The sequence below is a fragment of the Chelonia mydas genome, chromosome 4, assembly GCF_015237465.2.
Source record: "Chelonia mydas isolate rCheMyd1 chromosome 4, rCheMyd1.pri.v2, whole genome shotgun sequence".
NCBI lineage: Eukaryota > Metazoa > Chordata > Testudines > Cheloniidae > Chelonia > Chelonia mydas.
In genome coordinates this window covers 22,326,275-22,347,029 of record NC_057852.1, presented here as the reverse complement: position 1 = coordinate 22,347,029, position 20,755 = coordinate 22,326,275, and positions in this window count along the sequence as shown.

The following is a 20,755-nucleotide window of genomic DNA, read 5'->3' as shown; positions in this document are numbered from 1 at the left end:
GGGTTTATCTCCCAAGAGGGGTGTGCAAGTGCGTGCTGGGGCAGTCCTCTCACACAGAACTAACTTCAGTCTGTGGCTGCAGCTGGGTGTGGCCCTGTGTGTGTGTGTGGCAAGAGGCCAAAGAGCCTAATTCAGCAAAACAGGGAGAGGGAACCCAGGCAAGTTGAGCAGGAGAGGCTCAGTGAAATCCCAGTACATCAGGTGGCAACCCAGAAGAGGAATCCAACCCATCACAGGAGCATTATCAATAATGCAGAAAAAGTAGAAGCTTTCAATAAACATTTCTGTATAATATTTGGGGGAGAGGGACAAATGATGTAATGACCTCATATGATAAGACACTTTTCCATTCGGCTAGCATCCTGGGAGGATGTTAAACAGCGGCCATTAAAGATAGGCATTTTTAAATCAACAGAGACAGAACTTGTATCCAAGAGTTTTAGAAGAGCTGGCTGGGGGGCTTGCTGAACAATTAATATTGGGGGCTTTTTCAACAAGTCTTGGAACACCAGGAAGTTCCAGAAGACTAGAAGAAAGCTAATGTTTCAAATTTTGAAAAGGGTAAATGGGACAACCTGGTAATTATAAGCTTGTCAGCCTGACATAGATACCAGACAAGATAATGGAATGGCTGATATGGGATTCTTTTTACTAAAGAATTTAAAGGAAGTTAATATAATTAATGCCAATCAATGTGGGGGTTTATACAAAAATAGATCCTGTCTAACTTGATATCTTTTTGTTATAAAAGTAAAGATGTTGGTGTAATACTTAAACTTCTGTAAGACATTTGCCTTGGTCGTACATGGGTTTTTTTTAAATCTAAAATGAAGAAGGAAACATTAAATTGATTAAAGGCTGGCTAACTGATAAGTTTCAAAATGTAATTGTGAACAGGGAATCATCAACAGGGGTTTCTAGTGGGATCCACAGTAACTTGTTCTTGGCCCTATGCTACTTAACACTTTTATCAATGACCTGGAACAACACACAAATAGCTGATAAAGCTTGCAGATGAGCCACAAATTGGAGTGGTAAATGAAGAGGACAGGTCACTGATAGAAAGTGAGCTGGATTGCTTGGTGAAATGGTGCAAGCAAATGTAGGAATGAAGAATGTAGGCCATGCTTACAAGAAGGGGGATTCTATCCTGGGTAGCAGTGACTCTGATAAAGACTTGGGGTGCTCTTGGTGGATTATTAGCTGAACATGACTTCTGAGTGCTACACTGTAGCCGAAAGAGCTAATATGATCCTGGGATGCATAAACAGAGGAATCTTCAGTAGGAGCAGAGGTTAGTTTGCCTCAATATTTGGCACTGGTGTGACTGCTGCAGGAATGCTGTGTCCAGTTCTGGTGTCAACAACTCAAGAAGGGTCTTAACAAATTGAAGAGAGTTCAGAGAAGAGCCACAAGAATGGTTCAAGGGTTATAAAACATGCCTTATAGTGATAGACTGAGGTCCTTGAGTCTATTTAGTTTAACAAAAAGAAGGCTAAGGAGTGGGTTGATTAGCCCATAAGGAACTACATGGGGGTGAGGTGGGGGAATAAATACTTGATAACAGGTTTTCAGTCTAGCAGAGAAAAGTGTAACACAATCCAGTGACTGGAAGCTGAAGCTAGAGAAATTCAAACTGAAAAGAAGGTACATTTTTAACAAGGCAGGTAATTACCTACTAGAAGAACTTAAAGGGTCATGGTGGATTCTCTGTCACTGGCAATTTTAAAATCAAGATGAGATTTCTTTTTTTTTCCTTTTCCCTAAAAGATGCTCTAGGGATTTTTGTGGGTAGCTTTATGGCCTGTGTAATGCAAGAGGTCAGCCTAAAGCACATTGGTCCCTTCTGGCCTTGGTATCTACAGGGTTTAAGGCAATAAAACGACAGTCATTGGAGCTCCCGAACTGAAGGTTAAGATGTGCTCTACACTACAGTGTTTTTGCTGGCCTGCGCTTTTGTGTGCCTAGAATGAAATGTGAAGAGATTTGGTTCTTAAGCAGCACCTATGTTTCCATTGTTCACTTCCTAGAATCATTTCTGTTCTCAAATATGGGATAAGCAGAGAAAATATTCTGTACATATGCTTCATTAACTCACCTATTAAAAAGCAGTTATTTTTATGGTAGCACTTCAGTGTCCCATTTTGCTGGGTGCCTGACAGTCACACAATGTGGGAGTCCCTGCCTCAAAGCTTACAATCTAAACAGACAAGTAGCAAGGGAGATCACCTCAAAAGAGGTGAAGTGACTTGCCTGAGATCATACAACAGGTGATTAGCAGGCATAGCAACAAGGTTTCCTGGCCCTCAGTTCACTGCCTTGTCCACTAGATCACACTACCACACAACATGGCTTTCTGATCCCCTGGCTCTTCCAGAAAGCAGGACTTCAAAAGCCCCAACTCTAATGTCTGAAAACCCAAAACTGCTCAGTTCAAGTACTACTCCTCCTCCACACACACACACACACCCCCTTAACTCTGGGCCCATTAGGATGACACGCTCTTGTGCTATCCATCTTTTGGGGTGAGTATATTTCCCTACACTACAGGAACCCCCCTAATTTATTGAGCCTGCTCAGTTGTTGTGCAGCTGGAAATGGGAGAGGCGGCTTGGTGCCTACTAGCAGCAAACGATCACTCCATCATGGCTGCTAATAGATGATACTGAAGGTCCCATCAGCCTGTAAGAACTGGAGGTGTGGTGACATGGAAGAAATAACTCTCCTGTCAGCATTATTTTGCATGTGGAATCCCTTTCCCAAGCACTCTTAGCTGAGCACAAGCTGGGTTCCTTTGAGTCCAGTTCCTGAGGTAGCTTTGCAAATGAGGCTTCTCACAGATCTGAAGGGAGGGATGCAGAGTGAAGGGCAATGATCTCAGAGTATGGTGCCCAGCTTGTCTACCAAATGAAACAACTTTTCAACTGAGCTAAAGGGAATTGGGAGGAGGAAAGTGTTCTGTGTAATGGTCTCTGCCTTATGACTAGATCCACAACGAAAACTTCTAAAACCAGTAATGTATGGTGCAGCTGCATTTTTCCTTCCATAAATGCCAACAAAAGGCTCTTTCCCAGCTACTTGATTTCCTGAATCAGAAGAAAAAACAGATGGATATTGGGGAAACTTCACCTCATCTATGCCCTAAGGGAGCAGTCTTGATAAGAAATCAATGGCAAACTGTTAATCTAGAGAAATGTAGGTAGATAATGCCTGATACTTAATGACTAAAACATCAGGCCTGCTCATCAGCTGGTGTAAATCCGCATACCTCTAATTTCTCTAGTAAAGCCATTTACACCACTCTCCCTGAGATGGGAAAAGAAGGACTTAGTGTGCTTGCATTGTCTATGAATTGTGGTACCAATATTACTGTTGTGGTTGCTAAACTCCTGCACCATGGGAGGGTGAGAGGGGAATTCTAGCAGCTCTCCATGGAAAACAGCATATTGGATTTTTCTTGTGGAATCTAGAGCTAGCTTTTAAAACACACCCTTAGATATTTAACTCTGTGGACTCCACTCCTGAAGATAGTTGCCAAAAATCAGCTGGAAAGCAAGTTTGAGTCCAAACTCTTGTTTTGGCGTTTCTCTTGCCAGTCTTGGCCAGAGTCAGGAATTGCAGAGCTGAGCAAGCATGTAATAACAGGATGGGGGGGATTAAATTTAAACTTCCTGTAAAGTCCATTTCAAGTGACAGATGAAGTTTTAGGTCACTTACTACTCTATCAGAACCAACTGTCTCACTCCAGTTCAAGTCCAGCTAGAAGTTTAGACTTTTGACCGCTTAGAAAACTGAAGTTGAGTGTGGCTTTCGAACACATGCTAATTTAAAAGCACCAAATGAAGCAATTCTAATCGATTATTTCTTGGAGTAGTAACACTTGATTTGCAGTCTTTTATTGTATCTAAATTACAAACTCTGCAAGGTGATGGCTCCGATAACATATCTTCCTTGCTGATAGTTACTTGGTAACAATCACCTCCTGCCTGAGGAGACAGACCTCTTGCTGAAAGCCACTTCCCTGTTGATCAACCCATCAGTATTGCATGGGAAGAGAGGAAGAAAAAACAACCATAGAGAATCTAACTTTGAAACAATAATTAAAAATAAGTTAAAGCTGCCTGTGTCAGATATAGCAGGTTTATTTTATAAGGACACTTCTGGGGTGGGGTTGGGGGAGACTGCAATTTTGCTGCTTAATGAGAAGTGAATCAACTCCGTACTAAATGTGGGGGAGGAAAGATCATTTTGAGAGGAAGGCGCAGGGCTGAGTAAGGAGGCCTAGGGTCAAATCTCACTGACAACAGTTTTTCATGTGAACTTAGGCAAGTTACCTAATCCCCTTGTGCCTCTGTTTATCTGCCAAATGGGGATAATGCTTAGCTTACGCCATCCCTGTAACACTAAATTCATTCATGTTTGTAGAGCATTTGGAGATCCTCAAGCACTGTCACTAGCATAATATAAAAGGGGCTTTCTTCTCTCTCCTCCGTTTGTTTGTTTTTTTTAGTTTATGCACCGATCTCTGAAATCCTCTTCCTTGCTACTTTTGTCATTAACCCCTTCAGTCACTGTAATGGGGCTGAACCTGGTGCACTTTTTGTCAATCAAGGCAGCTTCTCATATAGCAAGCGTCTATAATTGGTGGAGTGAGGTCATCTTGATCCAGGCACAGATATGTGGTGATGGATCATATCCCCATGCTGACATCACCACAACCACAGTACACTGCATGTCCTTTTTCAAAGCATGACCAACCTACTCTCCATTTACATTGACTTAAAGGAGAACCTGGAGTCAGTGGGGAGAGGCTTGGGGAGCAGGGGAGGAATTTCTCATGATGGCCTTCTCTAAGGAGGGAAGCTCTGCTCAGCAACCCAGACACGTCTATATGCAGTGAAGAGGGCATTAATGTGCAGGACAATGAAGACTATTTGCGGGAGTGTGAAGTGAGTGCAAAGCAGGTGTAAAGAGATGCCATTCTGACTTAGTGCCAATCTATACTCCGCACTGCTGAAAATGACTACAGAAAACGCAAGGCAATCAAGCATCAGCCCCACATATCCGTGGTGATATCACCTCATCACATGGTGAAATATTGCTGGCACTTGGAAAGAACACCATCTTGATCACATCTACAGCAAAATATTCACAGAATTTCTTGAATGAGCGGAGCACTTTTTTCCCTTTACCTGCAAACAGACTTTGATTATTTTTTTACAGGTTTTTTCTGAAATTATTTGGTAAATGGCTTGTGCACATGGCTCCGCATATGGACTGCTCCTGATTTAACAGCTAAGTGTTTAGCTGACTCCCCCAGCAGGCACTCAGATTGGATTTTGACAAGCTGTCCCGCGTTCCAAATAATACATGTGTAATGATGGAAAAAATTGTGTTGAGTAGGAAACCATTTCACAATGGCTACCTATTACAACAAAACTGACATTCACTGCAAAAATGGCTTCAGATATATGATGGTCTTAATTTGCTATTACCTTTGTGATTAGACACATGCTATTGTTTCTGATTCCCATGTGCACAAACAAGTCTCTGACAACCCTGTAAATGCTTGTCTGCACCTGTTCACTATACTTTCACCTTCTGTATACGTTCTTGCTAACAAAATGTTTCTGTGGGGACACACTTAAGCTAAATCAATACAAGGCAGCTGTAAGCCAATTTAAGTTGATTCCTTAGTCACTTAAACTAAATTGATGTGAGCCAATTGGCTCTCCCTTGTTATCCAATATTTATAGTTTGTACTACAGCTGATCAGATACTAACTCAGTGCATGAGAATGGTGAGTCTGCATTCTCTGTCTAACTAATGGCCATACCATATCTATTTTTAAAGTGTCAGTCTAATTACTAGTCACCTAGAAGGCTGGGCATGACTCCCCACTGTCATGCAGCATATTTAGTCACTTCCACAAGTGTAAAGCAGTGTCATTCTTATTGGGTGGTTCTTTACACTCATATTGCACATATGTGACTCTGTCACATGCAAGGTGAGTGGATCAGGCCCTTTGTGTGCTAACTGGTGTCTCTTCTCCTTAACAACAGTCTATTCTCACTATACCTTCACCTTGATAAACTGGAGGTGGGTGTCACACATCAGGATTTATACAATATAAACTACAGTGGTTGACATCGTTGTAATTAGAACATTCTTATTTTTAAACTGATTTTAAAACCAAGTTTGGTTAAACCGATGCTGATCTGTATATTGAAAAGGCCTAACAGATCTGCTGGATCAGAGCTGGAGTAGACAGGCTGGCTGCCACAGGTGTCTTAAGCAAAGGATCACCTAACTCTGCTTAGAGAAGGTGTAATCAACCTAGTGCTTAAATCAGAAGTGTCAGTCTCCCCATACTAGCTCTCTCTCTGTTCCTGGCACCAGTGGAGCTGAAATTTTCAAATGTTTCCCTGCTCTTCTTAATGCATAAGTCCTCAAATGCAGACCAGGCTTGAGGTGTCTTGACCGCTTTTAGGAGGGGAAAACCCTCAGTAGGATATCATCTAAGGATGAAGTCCCAGCCCTTGCTAATTCCCCCTGAATTATCTTCCCAATTAATTGTATTTTAATTTCACCCCTTGCCCCAAACCTCTTAAAGAGGACTAAGTGGTTTTATTATGTCAGCATGTTTTTGTCCCTCTCCCCAACATCCGTTGCCAAGGCCCTGATCCAAAACCCGCTGAAGTCAATGAGAAAGGGGGGAAGGTGTCTTCCATTTATATCAGCAGGCTTTGTATCAAGCTGTAAGCATGGTCCATTAATCAAGAAGTGAGCTGTGTCATAGTTGGGGTGGGGTAAGACAACACATCTCAGCAGTATTTGTTCATTCTTATTCTGTGGCTTGCTTTTTTTCACTCGTGTTTGAATTGTAATTAACTCATTGCCAGATCCTGAGCACTTCTTCCCTCAAAACCCAGCTATCTGTAATGCTGACAAGCATCTCTCTCAGCCTTGCATCTTCATCAGGAAAACATTTTGTAAAGCCACTAGGTGGCACTATTTCCTCTGCTGCTGGTAGTGATGAGAAAGCTATTCGGGTACTGCCGTGCTGCATTCTAAACCATTCCTGAACTTGATGCTGCCAGGAAAAAATCTAATTAGTAGTTTTACCTTTGAGTAAAACGATCTGTAATAGGCACTCATCAGGGCCCACATTTAATTGTCTTCCTCCAAGTTTTTCCTTTCTCGCTACCTTTTTGGGAGCAGATCTTAAGCAGGTGTAAATTGGTATAACCCACTGAATTCAATGGAGCTATATTAATTTATGCCACCGGAGGATCTGGCTCTTAGACTAGAAATTCTAGGACCTTTTTTATCTCACAGGAACTACATTTTTATCTCCGCTGAGATGAGAGACGTTCCTGACTTAACAGCTAAGTGTTTAGCTGACTGCCCCAAATAGGTTGAGTCTAGATTTTGACAAGCTGTCCCACCTCCCCAAATACCGAATTTACAATTGTAGACAAAATTATGTAGGGAAAGGAAACTGTTTCATATAACTACTGTAAACTGCAACTAAACTGACACACAGTATGAGAGGCTTCCAAAATATTCAGCATTTCCCTTTACCACAGATTATACATCAGATATTGTGATATGCACAGCAACTTGTGGGCCCAGATCTCGGCAATCCTTACTCCAGCAAAACTGTCCACTGAAATCCGCTTGGCTGCGTTTCTAGCATGGAGGCTTCTATAAATAGAAAATAGAACAAATTTTCTTTACCCAGGCCATGTGAAATGTGTTGGAACAGACCTACAGCACTGTACCCAATGCATATTGAACACAACAGTATTTTAAGATGTAATGTTTTTCAAGGCACCATGAATTTGGAAGGGGAAGTGGGGGAGATCATTAACTTGTGATTGGTGTTGACTTAATCTGAGTCACTGCTTGTTAAACTGGAGACTCTGTGAACTGAGGTGAGTATTGATTGTGTCCAGTCTGCGGGGGGGGGCAGGGGGAAAGAGGGCTGGCTTTTTGGTTGGCGGGATGTTCCCTAGCTCTCAAGCCTATTTAAACTGGTGCAGCACATCTAGATTAAGAGAAGGGGGGCCTGAATACTCGGAGGGTCTGTAAGGCCTTGTCTACACCAAAGAACTTTAGCTTTGCCACCACCCTTGCAGCCCCAGCAGGTCTCTGACTGCATTTGCAATAGCCTTTTTCCCTACACTGGTTAGAGAGCTGGTGGATGTAGAAGGCATCCAGAAGCTGCTGGTGTCCTAACCGCCACGGCATCAGAGCGAGGTCTAGCTGGCACAAGGACAAAATTTCAAAGGCAGTTAGGCACTCAGCTCTCACTCACTTTCAATAGACAGTGAAATGCCTAACTGTCCTTTGTGTGTTTGAAAGTCTCCTCGACTGGTTGAAAAGCCAACAGATCTCCACACCAGCACTGCTATCATCGCTACCATGAGTGGAACAGCACCAGGCTCAGCAGTGATCAGTCTCTTCCAGAGAAAAGCACAAGTGTTAACCAGGCTTGACGGTGTCAGTCATTCTACTTGCATAGGTAGCCCTACTTTCTTTGCAATATTCCTAGCAATTCTGGGAACCCTGTGAAACTCTTGACTTTGCACATAGCTGCCTGTTTTGTGCGTACAGCTTGGGGGTAGGGAGTGTTTTCTATCTGGTTATTAAAGACCCTATCAGCTTTAATAAAAATCAAACTTTCACCAAGCTCTGTACTTGTTGTCACAAATAACTAGAATTGCTTTAATGTAGGAAGTGGGGAGGGGGGGGGCGTCCAGCAGAAGTTACAGCAGCAATGCCAGGAACTGGGCTGGTCCCCAGCCAGCTCCAGGATCAGGTGAGCAGAGAGATGATTTCCAAGCCACACGTGTGCTTGCCTTGCACAGCTCAGCCAGACAGCAGGGTCCAGACCTTGTAACTCAGTTCTGTAAGGTGCTGAACACTTCTGTAGAGTACTGAGTGTCCAGCTCCTGAAGTGAGAGGGAGTTGAGCATGCTCAGTACCTGGCAGGATTGAGCCACAATGTAGTTGACTTGAGTAGTAGAAAGAAACATCGGTTGGGGTTTTTCAAAAGCACACAGCATTGGCCTACCTCTGCTCTCATTAAAGTTAACTGGAGTTCTCCCACTGTCCAAAATGGGAGCAGAGTTATGTCTGCCCTGAGCAGTCTTGAAAATCCCACTCATAATGCATACTTGTGGTCTGAATCCTATGATAATGCCAGCAGCAGAGCAGGAGCAGGAAACTGGCTCCAGGCTAAACAAGATTGTCCTCTAGGAAGGTAACTAACAGCTGGTCTCCATGGAGCCTTTATCACAAAATCAATAGTAGTCCGTTCTGATTTGCTTGGTGGTTCTTTACTTTGCACTGCTTTCACTGTTTATAAAAATGTTTATGAGGCTGGCTGTTGGACTGTAGTTAAAACAAAGAGGACTGACTGCAAAAAGGAATCCGACTTAAGGCCATATCCATAGAGATGTTTGAAACCTTGTGGTTTTGCTTTGCAAAAGGTTTAGCAGATCTTTGGTATTGGGTCTTATCTTGCACCTCTCTGCGTTTCAGGGTCAAATGAGAAATTCAAAGTGAGGCTCCATGCGAACTGACAAGTGAAACTTGGTTGATATGGAAAGTGTGCAAAATTTGAGTTGCACTGAGTTTTGCCCCAGAAACAATCACCTTGGACAAATCCTCTCTAGGATACTATTTTACTGCTTCCCCATTGACCCAGGCAAGGCCACAATGAGCCCAGTAGAGCTAGGGAGGTGAGCATACTTCTGTACACACCACTGGTGAGGCCACTGCTGGAATACTGCATCTGTTTCTGGTGTCTAATCTTTAAAAGGGATGTTGAATGGAGAAGGTTTAGAGCGGTGCCAGACCTCAACTCATTCTTGTGGAAAGCATAAGTGTGTTACTTTGTCTCATGGAAAATCTATTTGTTAAGACATGCCTTGATTACAGGCTGAGTACCTAGAAGCTGGGAGGGAAATATCTGATACCAAAGGGTTCTTTAATTTAGCAGATAAAGACATAGGAAGATAGAATAGCTGGCACTTTCAAACTGGAAATGAGGTACAGAATTTTAAGAGTGAGGGAGCAATTTTTGAAGGGATGTGGTAGTCAGCTGGAGCCCTTAAATCGAGACCTTTATAAAGGCTACTGTAGCTCCATTCCCCAAGTTATAGGCTTGAGATGGGAATTATTGGGTAAAGTTCTATTGCCCACATGAAGAAAGTGAGAGTAGATGAGTGTACAGGTCCTCTCTGGCCTTGAAGAGGAGAGGATTCAGATTAAGCTGTCTTCTGAGGTAACCATGGTCTACATCTCCATACCCTTTCTATGTGGTTGGGGATGAGGGAAAATGTCTCCAAGGAGTCGTACCCTATATTTATTCTTCATGGGACTGGCCAATTAAATCTGACTTCGCATCCCAATCCCTAGGATACCTACAGGGGAGTAAACTACTTCTATCCCCTTCCAACAGCAAGACCCAACAGGCTTGAACAGATCTCATTGCTGTGTAATGACTTTTTATCCCATGCAGATTATTTCCAAGCAGCATGATACATAGCGCAGCTAAGCAAGTCCCATTCCTTCCAGGCCTGATGCTACCCCACTTCCTACACGTTCACTGGCTTTTCCAGCTCCGTCTCACCTCGATCTTCAGGGCCATAACTGTAAGGGAGTTGGGGGTGGAGTGTGCTCCCTTCTGTGGTGGCTGCATCCAAATATGGCAGACCTGCCTGGGAACACTACTTTAAGGGGTTCCAAGATGTCAACCCGCTACCTCCCGGTGGCCCAGAGAACTGAGTCAATACTCCAACCTGTTTTCCTGCCCAACTCTAAGCAGCCAGTACAGGTGGGGGAACTCGAATATCCATTACATAACACTTGACCTAAACAACAAGACATTCAGAAATCCTCTTTATCAAGGGGTGAAAGTGGTGGAGGGTAAATCTACTGCAGGGTTTATCTCTGGCACAGGAAAGAAACTCAACGGAAGTCTTTCAGCTATTGACGACAACCACTTGTTCCTTGTCAGTAGTGTTGGTAGCAACAAACTAAAGTGAGTGGAGAGCAGTAGTTCTTCTATACAATGTTCTGGACTCTTTTCCTATGGATCCTGTATTAGTTTTTCCCCTTACTGCTCGTAACAAAATGGGGAAATGAGATTAAAAATCCAATACTGAATGCAAACAGACCATTTAGGGTATACTTTGTTTGGGAGAGCTTTGTGTTTGCTTTATGGATATAACCTTTCCAGACATTGGCTGCTTCTGGTGTGATAAATAAATATTATCTTTTAAAATAGAAGCCTTGCATCACTGCAGACGTAATACAGTTGAAAACATGGATACTTAGTCACCATAAATAACAAATGACCATTTATAGGCACTCAGCTGTCTGTCAAACTGTGTGCTTTTAAATACACAGGAAGATAGAGTGGGAATGCTTTGACTCAAAACTGCACATAAAAGCATAATTTTCTTGAATGTGGCAGATGATAGAACTGAGATTCCCTTTAAAAACCTGTCTGAAGTTTTTTGTTTCTCAGTGATATTTTTCTGCTCTCCCAAAGTAAGCACAAGCTTTTAGACTAGACAGAACGTATGCACTTGCACATGATGTGGGGGTTTTTTTGTTTTGCACAAAAAGCAAGCTGAGCGTGAGCAAAAAATGCCTGGATCAAAAGCCAAACTTCCCCGAAGGATGGAGACTGCTTAGTTCTGAGATTTTGAGCTTGCCCATCCCCAGGGCAAACCTGTGATGCAAAAAAAAAAAATACAGGGGGATGATACACAGGGCCAGCCCACAACATTTTGGCACCTGAGGCAGGGAGCTCAAATGATGCCCCCCTGCCACCTCGCTTGGGCCAAAACTTTGAAAGGTCTTAACTCTGCCTTCTTCCTGTTCTACTCCTCTCATGGTACTGCTCTGCTAACAACTTAAAATGCCTTGTTCAAAAATTTTAAGTGACACTTAACTTTCAAATGCCTGAACAGCAAATGTAACTTTTCTTGTCTGCATACTAAACACTGGCATTTTTGTTTGTTTGAATAATCTAAGTGATGCTTTCCGTGCCTTCTCAGTTGCAAAGGTTTGAACTGCTTCCTGAAGGTCCACAGTCTGGGCCAGTTCATGCTCTATTGAGATGGTTGCAAGGCCAACCAGCCTCTCCTGTGTCATTTGTGGAGCGTAGATGTGGTTTGTTTTGTTTTTTTTATTAACTTCAGCTTGGAGGAGCTGCATTCTCCACTGGCAACTGTTTCAGGAAGTGTTAGAAGTATGCGCAGAGCAACAAAAGCGTTTGGAAAGAGGGTGGTCATCTTAGTTGTGCACATATTCCAGAACAGCCTTAGTAGTTGATCCTGCCGAAATGTATCTTGAAAGGGCTTTCAGTTCATCACCTAAATCACTCACATCAATATCGCGCTTGTCCTCGTGTGTCAACACTGTCTCTAGTGCCCTGCATCGCTGTTGTAGGCTTCTTTGGGTATAGTGAGGAGTTTTGGAATATCACACAACATCCCAAATATACCGCTGTGTTCCTTGAGCTGCGTGAAACTTTCTTCAGCTGACTGTATTGCACAATCTAGCACCTGGTTAAAGAATTCAACTTTGAATTGTTTGGGGTCTCTTATGGGATTATCCCATGCCTCGTAATCAAAATGTCGTTATCTTTGATGATTCTTGTATTTTTGAATGGGTGGGAAAATAGCTTCAGTGAGAAGTTCCTCCACCAACTTCTGTGCACTCTTCAGAACGTTTTGAAATCCCTCATCCGGCCGGTAAGACTGTAGGTATGACTTTGCTTTGTCCAGTTGTTCCATTGCTCCAGATATATCGAGGTCAACCAACTTGGAGTCTCTTGCTTACAACATTTATTTCAAATAGTATGTCATGCCACAACACTAAGCCACACAGAAATTTGAAGTTGTGTGTGTTTCTGGTGATTCCATTTCCCTCTGCCACTGTTCTCCCACGAACAGTTCCTGTCATAGCATTATCCTCCATAATGGCAACTATAACATCATCTATCTTTCCAATTTGGTGTGTGTTAGGCTTTATCACCTCCACTCGACTTTCCCATCGTGTGGCACTCAGTGGTTTCAGTGTCAGAGAGGATGTTCCCAGATGTTGCTTCAAAATTTGTCATCGATGAGTTGTGGCAGAGAAAAATGCTTTGAATGACATTAAATTCAGCAGCCTCACTAGAAGTTGATGCTGCATCACTGACCACCAAGTTCAATGAATGAGAACTGCATGGGACAAAAAAAGCTCGAGGGTTTAACTCTCAGATCCGTGTCTGCACTCTTCTGTTCTTTCCTCTCATGTTGGCACCGTTATCATAGCCCTGACCTCTCATGTCAGCTATCGCAATTCCCGTATCTTCCAGCTTTTTAAGAAGCACATTTGTCATACCAGCTCCTGTAGTATCAATGTCAATAAAATCTAGAAAACGCTCTCTGACAGTCACCATTGCAGGGACATTTTCACTAGGTTCCGTTACAAAACGCACCATTAAAGTCATTTGTTCCGTATGGCCAATGTCAGGTGTGCAGTCCAGAATAACAGAGTAATATCTTGCTGACTTCAGATCTGCCACAATCTTCTGTTTGACATTTGTTGCCAGTAACTGTATGATCTCATTTTGAATTTTTTCCAAGGTAGTGGTGTGTGTCCATTTCTTGGGTGGTGACTCCTCTTAGAGGCTCCTGGAGTACACCATCAAACTCCGCCATCAGCTCCACAATTTTAATGCAGTTTCCATTGTTTGGCACGTACAGCTGATCTGAAGTGCCACACAGTGCTAGGTTTTGGGTAGCAAGCATTCTCACAATGGCAATGAGCCCTTTCAGAACATTTTGCCAGTAAAGAGACTCTGATGCAATCTTCTCTTGATGCTGATTGTCTGTGGTGGCCTTTACCCTTAGTCTCATCTCAAGCTCTTTCCACCTATGGAATGCTCTCTGGTGATTTGCTGCCTTCTCATGGCATGCCAGATTTCTAGCCAGATTTTTCCAGTCCTTTCCATACAAAACCAGTATGCAGCATTCTGGGTTTTGGAGCACATAAGCCATGGCCTCTGCACTTTGTCACCATTGGGGATTTCACACCAGTAATGTGGTGTTTGGAAACTTCTATTTTCATTGTCTTTGGGGAACATGAAATTTTTCACTTGCTGTGGCCCATGCAGTACAAGGAAGTCCCTCGGGCTACAGCTCAAGTAGGTCCACAGTCCTGGATCATCTAGACTTAAGGAACTAAACTCAGCAGCAGCTGTTTCTTGTGCCTCCACCACTCTTCTCTGATCAACACTTTTTTCTTCAGGAATGTGCATGGTTACAGCCATTGGAGATGGAGATATGGATGCTGCAGTCGCTGCCAGGTCACCTGCACTCTAACTGGAAGATCAGGCATCTCCTCACCATTCACATCCTCGCTGGGGCCAGAAGGCTCACCATGAACATTTGTCTAGGTATCTGAGGAGAGCTCCTTCCTGCTTAGATAGAAAAGCTTCCTTTGCTTGCTTTCTTTTTCTGAATGCTGCCCCAGAGGGGTGTTTTCTTCTTTCACTCATGACTGCTGTTCTGTGCCAGCTGTAGAGACTCTCAACACTCAGTTGAAGGGAACAAATAAGCAGGCTGGTAGCAGGGCCTGAGTGGGGGAAGATATCAGTGTCTTAAGGGCCTAACTGGCTCCTACTACTTCAGTGGACTGCCTGTTCTCCCCTGAACCCACTTGAGAAGTAGCAGCAAACAGGAAGCTCCCTGAGAAGCTGGTGTTAATCAGTCCAGGCTCCTGGGGGTGCTAGAGAGGTACATAAGAGGCTCCTCCTCCTCTCTCTCCCTGCAGCTTCTGCTGCTTTCTGTTATTCCCACTCACCTTTTCGCCTGCCTGTTAAGTCTCTTGTGCCCTCCTTCCTCCAGCACAGCACTCCACCGTCTCTGTGCGTCTAGAGCAGAGAGAATATTTATGCACCAAGAGCAGACACAATTTTCTACACTCTGGGTCCTAGTGGTGCCCTGCTCCCCGTCTGTCACCTGAGGCAGCCACCTCAGTTCGTCTCATGGGAAGGCCAGCCCTGACAAACCATCACCTTCGTTCTCATCCCAGGCATTCAATATTGAGCATCTACTTCCAACAAATACAAAACACCATGGGTGAAATTCTGGCTCTGCTGCAGTGACCGCAAAACTCCCATTGACTTCACTTCAGTGGGGGCTTGGTTTTCACCCCAGGGTGTAACTCAGCTGAAGCTGAGTAATTGCACATGATTTCAGCTCAAGACAATAAATCGTCCGTGGTTCTGAAAGCTTTGTGATGCTGGAATGAACTTTGCATTCCTAATGACACCCTGAACCCAGGCAACGTTTGCTCTTTTACAAGACTAGTGATAAAGGATTTACATGGTTTTGTTTATAGTACAAACGTCTCTGGCTAGAGGGTGCTTTTTCAAGTGTTGTCACTTACATAAGGTAAACCATGTTAACCCTTTCGTGCTGAGCTATGCAGATAAAATACTGAGGCAGCATTGCCTGATATGGCAGGCTAGCTACTTCAAACTTGTTAAGCTTGATCTCTATATCCCACTGGGCTAAGTGGCAGAACAGGAGAAGAAAACAGGAACTGCATGTCCAACTAAGCCATCGTTTTTTCTCTCTCCTTATTTTACAGAGCACCAATAATGTATGCAGAGCTCCAAGGAGTGCATGCACTGTAGTAAGTTGTTTGAACTAGGACTTGGGTTGTCTGGGAATTAATTTTGGACTTACAATGTGTAATCACCAGCTAATCTGTAGGAACAGGTGACTTATGTTTGGCTTGCTTATGTATATATCACATTTTGGTACCATTCCCATATATTGGGAGTATGAATCTTGAGCGACAGTCCTCCCTCTATGTGGGTGGGTGGGGGTGCGGACTTGTGCCTTCGAGGCAGATGACTTCCCCAACATTCCTTCTGCATGGGGAGAGGAATCCTATGGGATGAGCTCTCTCTCTCTCCCCCCACCCCCCCGGGGGGACAAGGTAAGGATCTGGCCTTGGTCAGGAGGTCAGTCTGTTTGCATGTCCTCCTCCTTTCCTTCCCCCCGCCCGCCATGTCTGCCTTATCTATTTAGGCCTTGTCCACCTGTAGCTCCATGCCACAGAGCAAGGCCTCTGGCAGCGGGGAAAGGCTCTGGGAGCAGGGAGTCAGTGCGGCATCACACTTCTAAAAATAGCCGAGTAGACTGGGGAGGCACTGCTTGGGCATGTAGAGAGCCGGGTAGGGCACATCTATACTCCTCTAAGCAGTTCCTCTATGTCTACACTATTTATCCCTGTGTTAGCTGGGTGTGCAGTGTCTGTACTCAACATGCTGCCACGAGTGTAGACGTAACTTTAGAGTGTAAGCTTGCTGGGGCAGGGACTGCCTGCTACTGCATTTAACAATGCCTAACAAAATAGGCCCCCTCTTGGTCAGTCCTTAGGCACTACTGTAATAAAGATAATATTAAAACTACACTCTTTATTCTCCTAAATCCTAGTTTACTGTAGACCTTGTGTATCTGGAGCATGTTAAGTGTGAATCTTAGACCTTTCCCTATACCAGGGGTTGGCAACCTTTCAGAATTGGTGTGCCGAGTCTTCATTTATTCACTCTAAGTTCAGGTTTTGTGTGCCAGTAATACATTTTAATGTTTTTAGAAGGTCTCTCTGTATAAGTCTATAATATATAACTAAACTATTGTATGTAAAGTAAATCAGGTTTTTAAAATGTTTAAGAAGCTTCATTTAAAATTTAAATTAAAATGCAGAGCCCCCCAGACCCGTGGCCAGGACCCGGGCAGTGTGAGTGCCACTGAAAATCCACTTGCGTGCCATAGGTTGCCTACCCCTGCCCTATACTTTTACTACAAGGGAAACTTACTGCTCCAGGTCCTCTATTCCAGTTCTTCACCCATGCTGCCCTCTTGAACCTTCCATTATCTCTCCTCTGTCCCTACCAGCTGGTCTCCCAGCACTCTGCAAACTCTTCCAAGCCTGCATCAGTTGTCCAGACTATGAGCAGAGTAATACCGAAACTGTTCATGACTATCAGCAGGAAGTCCTGACTCTTCACTACCAGATGGCTCATAAGAGACACGCAGCTCACAGTAACAGGGGAAAAGACCGATAACACCACCTAAAACTTGATTATGAGAATACATTTCTTATAACACAACAAACATGCCTGGTCATTTCCAAGATCACTAATAAATGTTGTCTTAGGTAGATCACCTATTCAGATGATATCATTTTAGCTTCCTTTGGAACATCCTTGAACTTTCATTTCCCTATTCTCTGCATGAAAGCAGAAGCAATGTTGGTGTGAGGGTTTTATTTTTATGGCTTGGTCCAACCTCCTTTTCTAAGAAAAAGAATGGAAATTTCATACCCACAGCAAAATTGGATCGTGAAAGAAGCAGTGCAATGAAAACAGCTTTTCTTTGTTCCTAGTGTTGTGGTGTTTTTCTGCCTATCATCACAGCAGTTTGTATTTAGCAACAATATGCCAGTGAGTGTTAGTTCTTGTTCCCTGAAAGGCTTTAAATTGCTTCCTCTCTTCCTTGCTCTCTTAACTGAAAATATTTTTGCATGTCCACTCTGATCTAACATGCACCCCAAAACCCAATAATGCAGATTGTGATCTGATACAGTATTGGACAAATCTACTGAAGATGCTGAAACAACATGGTAATGCCATAGGGGTTCCACTTTCAATTAACTTAGAATGAGACCTTTGAAAGTTCATATACACGTATAAAGGACTTGTACCAGCTTTGTGTCACTCCAACTCCTTTCCAAGCATTTCTCCCTCAAAACCTCAAATTGCTATGGGCTCAGTTTGGCAGTGGGAACTGCGAAGCTCAGGGGGTGAGCACAATCTCTCATGGAGCTCCCATGAGAATGCCTACTGCACTGGCACTGGGGATAGTGCAACATGCTCCTCTCTGCATAACTAGCCAGCACTGATAGCTGGTTTAGAAGGGGACAGGATCCTGGTCCCCTCTTCTCCCCACGCTTTTTGAGATACTTTGCATCCCAGAGCATGGTGGTGGTCGTGGTTTGTATTACTGCAGTGTGTAGATGACACACCAAAATCGGGGGCCCTACGATGCTAGGTGCTATACAAACATGTAATACCGTCCTTGCCTCGGAGTGTACAATCAAAACAGACGGTGGGAGAAAGCAAGTGGTATCCCCCTTTTACAGATGGCATGGCACACAACTTGCCCAAGGTCACAAAGGTGGCATTTAGTAGAACCAGGCACTTGAACCAAGTCTCCTGAGGCCTACCCCAATGTCTTAATCACAGGGCCATTCTTCAACTCTTACCTATAAAGGTGAAGAATGAATTAAGAGGAGCTGCATGATGCAGCCCGCAGAGACTGCTAGAAGGAAACATCCTCCTAATATCTCTGCCAACTAATACCACAATAAAACAAGATTTTTTTTTTCCTGAGGTAATGAATATCCTTTTTGGCATGAATGCAAATATGTAATTGTCTCCAACTAAACTAGCATTTAGAGGGATTGTCATCCATTTTCTATTTGCTGTGCAACCCTTATGCAGACATTTATGGATTCAATGGCACTTACGATGAACGGGCTTTTTTCCCCCAAAATGAAGTCTCCAATGTGGCCTCCATAATTCAAACAGATATACTGTAAAGAGCCAGACAGGTATTCAGTGTAATGTGTGCGATACTACAACAATAACGTTCACAGTTGATAGAGGTCATGACAAGAATATTGAAATATTTAGAGATGCACATGAGCCAAAACCCAGTGAACTGGAAGCCAAAATGTATTTGAATAAAGTGCGTGTTGAGCAATTTAGAATAACACCTTTGTAAAAATCAAAGGCCATCCCTGGGCAACTTGCGAACAGACAAAAAGGGCAAATTCTATCAAACACACTATTTCTTAGCAATAACTTGCCCAGCTCTAGTTTCCCTTTATATTTAAAAAAAAAAAAAGCAAGGGGGGGGGGGGGGGGAAGGAAGCCCCTTTAAGACTTTCTAAAAGAAAAGTGGAATAAGTGAATGTTTGTCTTGTCTTAGTAGTATTTCTTCCTCGGAGTCCTTAAACAATCCCCTTTTAAGGTATTTTCTCCTAAACTCAGTCACTTTGCAAAAAAATAAACCTCATCACCGCTGCTTAATGTTGTAGTAGTAAGAAAGGGGAACAAACATCTCGGCTCTCCAGTTGGCTGCTAAGGATATGTCTACACTGCAATAGATGTGGCTGGCCCACTTCAGCTGACTCGGGCTGTGGGGCTTGGGCTGTGGGACAGGGAAGGTCCCAGAACCCAGGCTCCAGCCTGACCCCAAATATCTACACTGCACTGAGCCTGAGTCAGCTGCCACAAGCCAACTGTGGTTTTTAATTGTGGTGTAGACATACCTTACTTTAGCTCTGTAGGTAGTTGCTTCATGGACTATGTTCCCCTAAACCTAAAGAAGGTTGTATTGCTGGATGTGAAGAAATTTTACAATACGGAATGGCTGATTAAATTATTTAAATGCAGAGGTTAAGACAAGGACTTTTAATAAAAGTAAATAATTATGCTGGACCATTCTGACCAGGAAATAATGTAAGTAGATACCAAGATGCAAAGTGTTTTTTTCCGTTCTGATCTAATGTTGCAAAAAGGTCTAATATTTATATGTGAGAACTAGCATGTGATTTAAGACTTAATACATTTTACATAGGCTCAATATTAACATTCCAAAAGCAGCCTTCCACAACTCCATCTCGACTTCTGAGACCATAACCATGCAATGTGTATCTAACTTGGGTATTTATATTGCCTCCGCTACTATCGTATGTGGACACCTCGCAATCTTTAATGCAGTTATCCTCACAACACCCCAGTGTGGTAGGACATTGCTGTTGTCCCCATTGCACAGCAGCACAGAGCCTGTGACTGGCTGAAGGTAACAGGGCGATTGTGGCGGAGCAGGGAAGTGAACCCAGGCCTTCCAGGTCCCAAATGGGCAGCAGAAGTTTCCTTATGCCACCCCACCCCCTGGTTGCTCTTCTCCACCCCTCCCCGCCAGCTCACTCTTACAGTCGGGGGAAAAAAAGTGGGAGGGCATGCCCTTGATACAGAGTGTTTGGAGAACTGAACAGCAAGTGATTGAAAAACTACTCCAATTCTTTGAATGGCTAGTGCCCTGTCAAATATTAAGGAAGGACCCAGGCCAGTTCTGTATGGCAGGATCCTGCCACATGCAGAGCAATCTGACCTCAGTCCAACAAAGCACTCAGGCACATGAATAGGAGTGAAGAAACAGAAGGTTGTGGCCTGTGCACATTTCAGGTGAAAATCACCTTCTGTGTGAAAAGAGCCTCCACAAGGCCAGTGCGTAACATACCTCCCACTTAAGCCCTCTTTTCCAGGCTTAGGTTCTGTGTAAGCCTCATGCTGACCCTTGTCACAGGGGGTGAATTTTATCCTGGTGGAATAATCTGCTAGCTAGTGACAGAACACTTCCGGTGGTGGTTTTTCAACAGGTAAAACTCAAATGAGCAGCACTGATGGGTCGTCCTCTTTCTTAGTTACCTCTTCATAGAGAGCAAGGAACAGTGCAGTTTAGGGCAGCATTGTTGACCTCAGTTGTGAGGCACCAAATCAATCTGAAAAAGAGGAAGCACTACCCCACTGTTCCCTTGGTTCTCTGTTTCCCTTCCAGTCTCTGAGTGTTCAGTGATTGTGAAAAGTGCCTTGAAACTA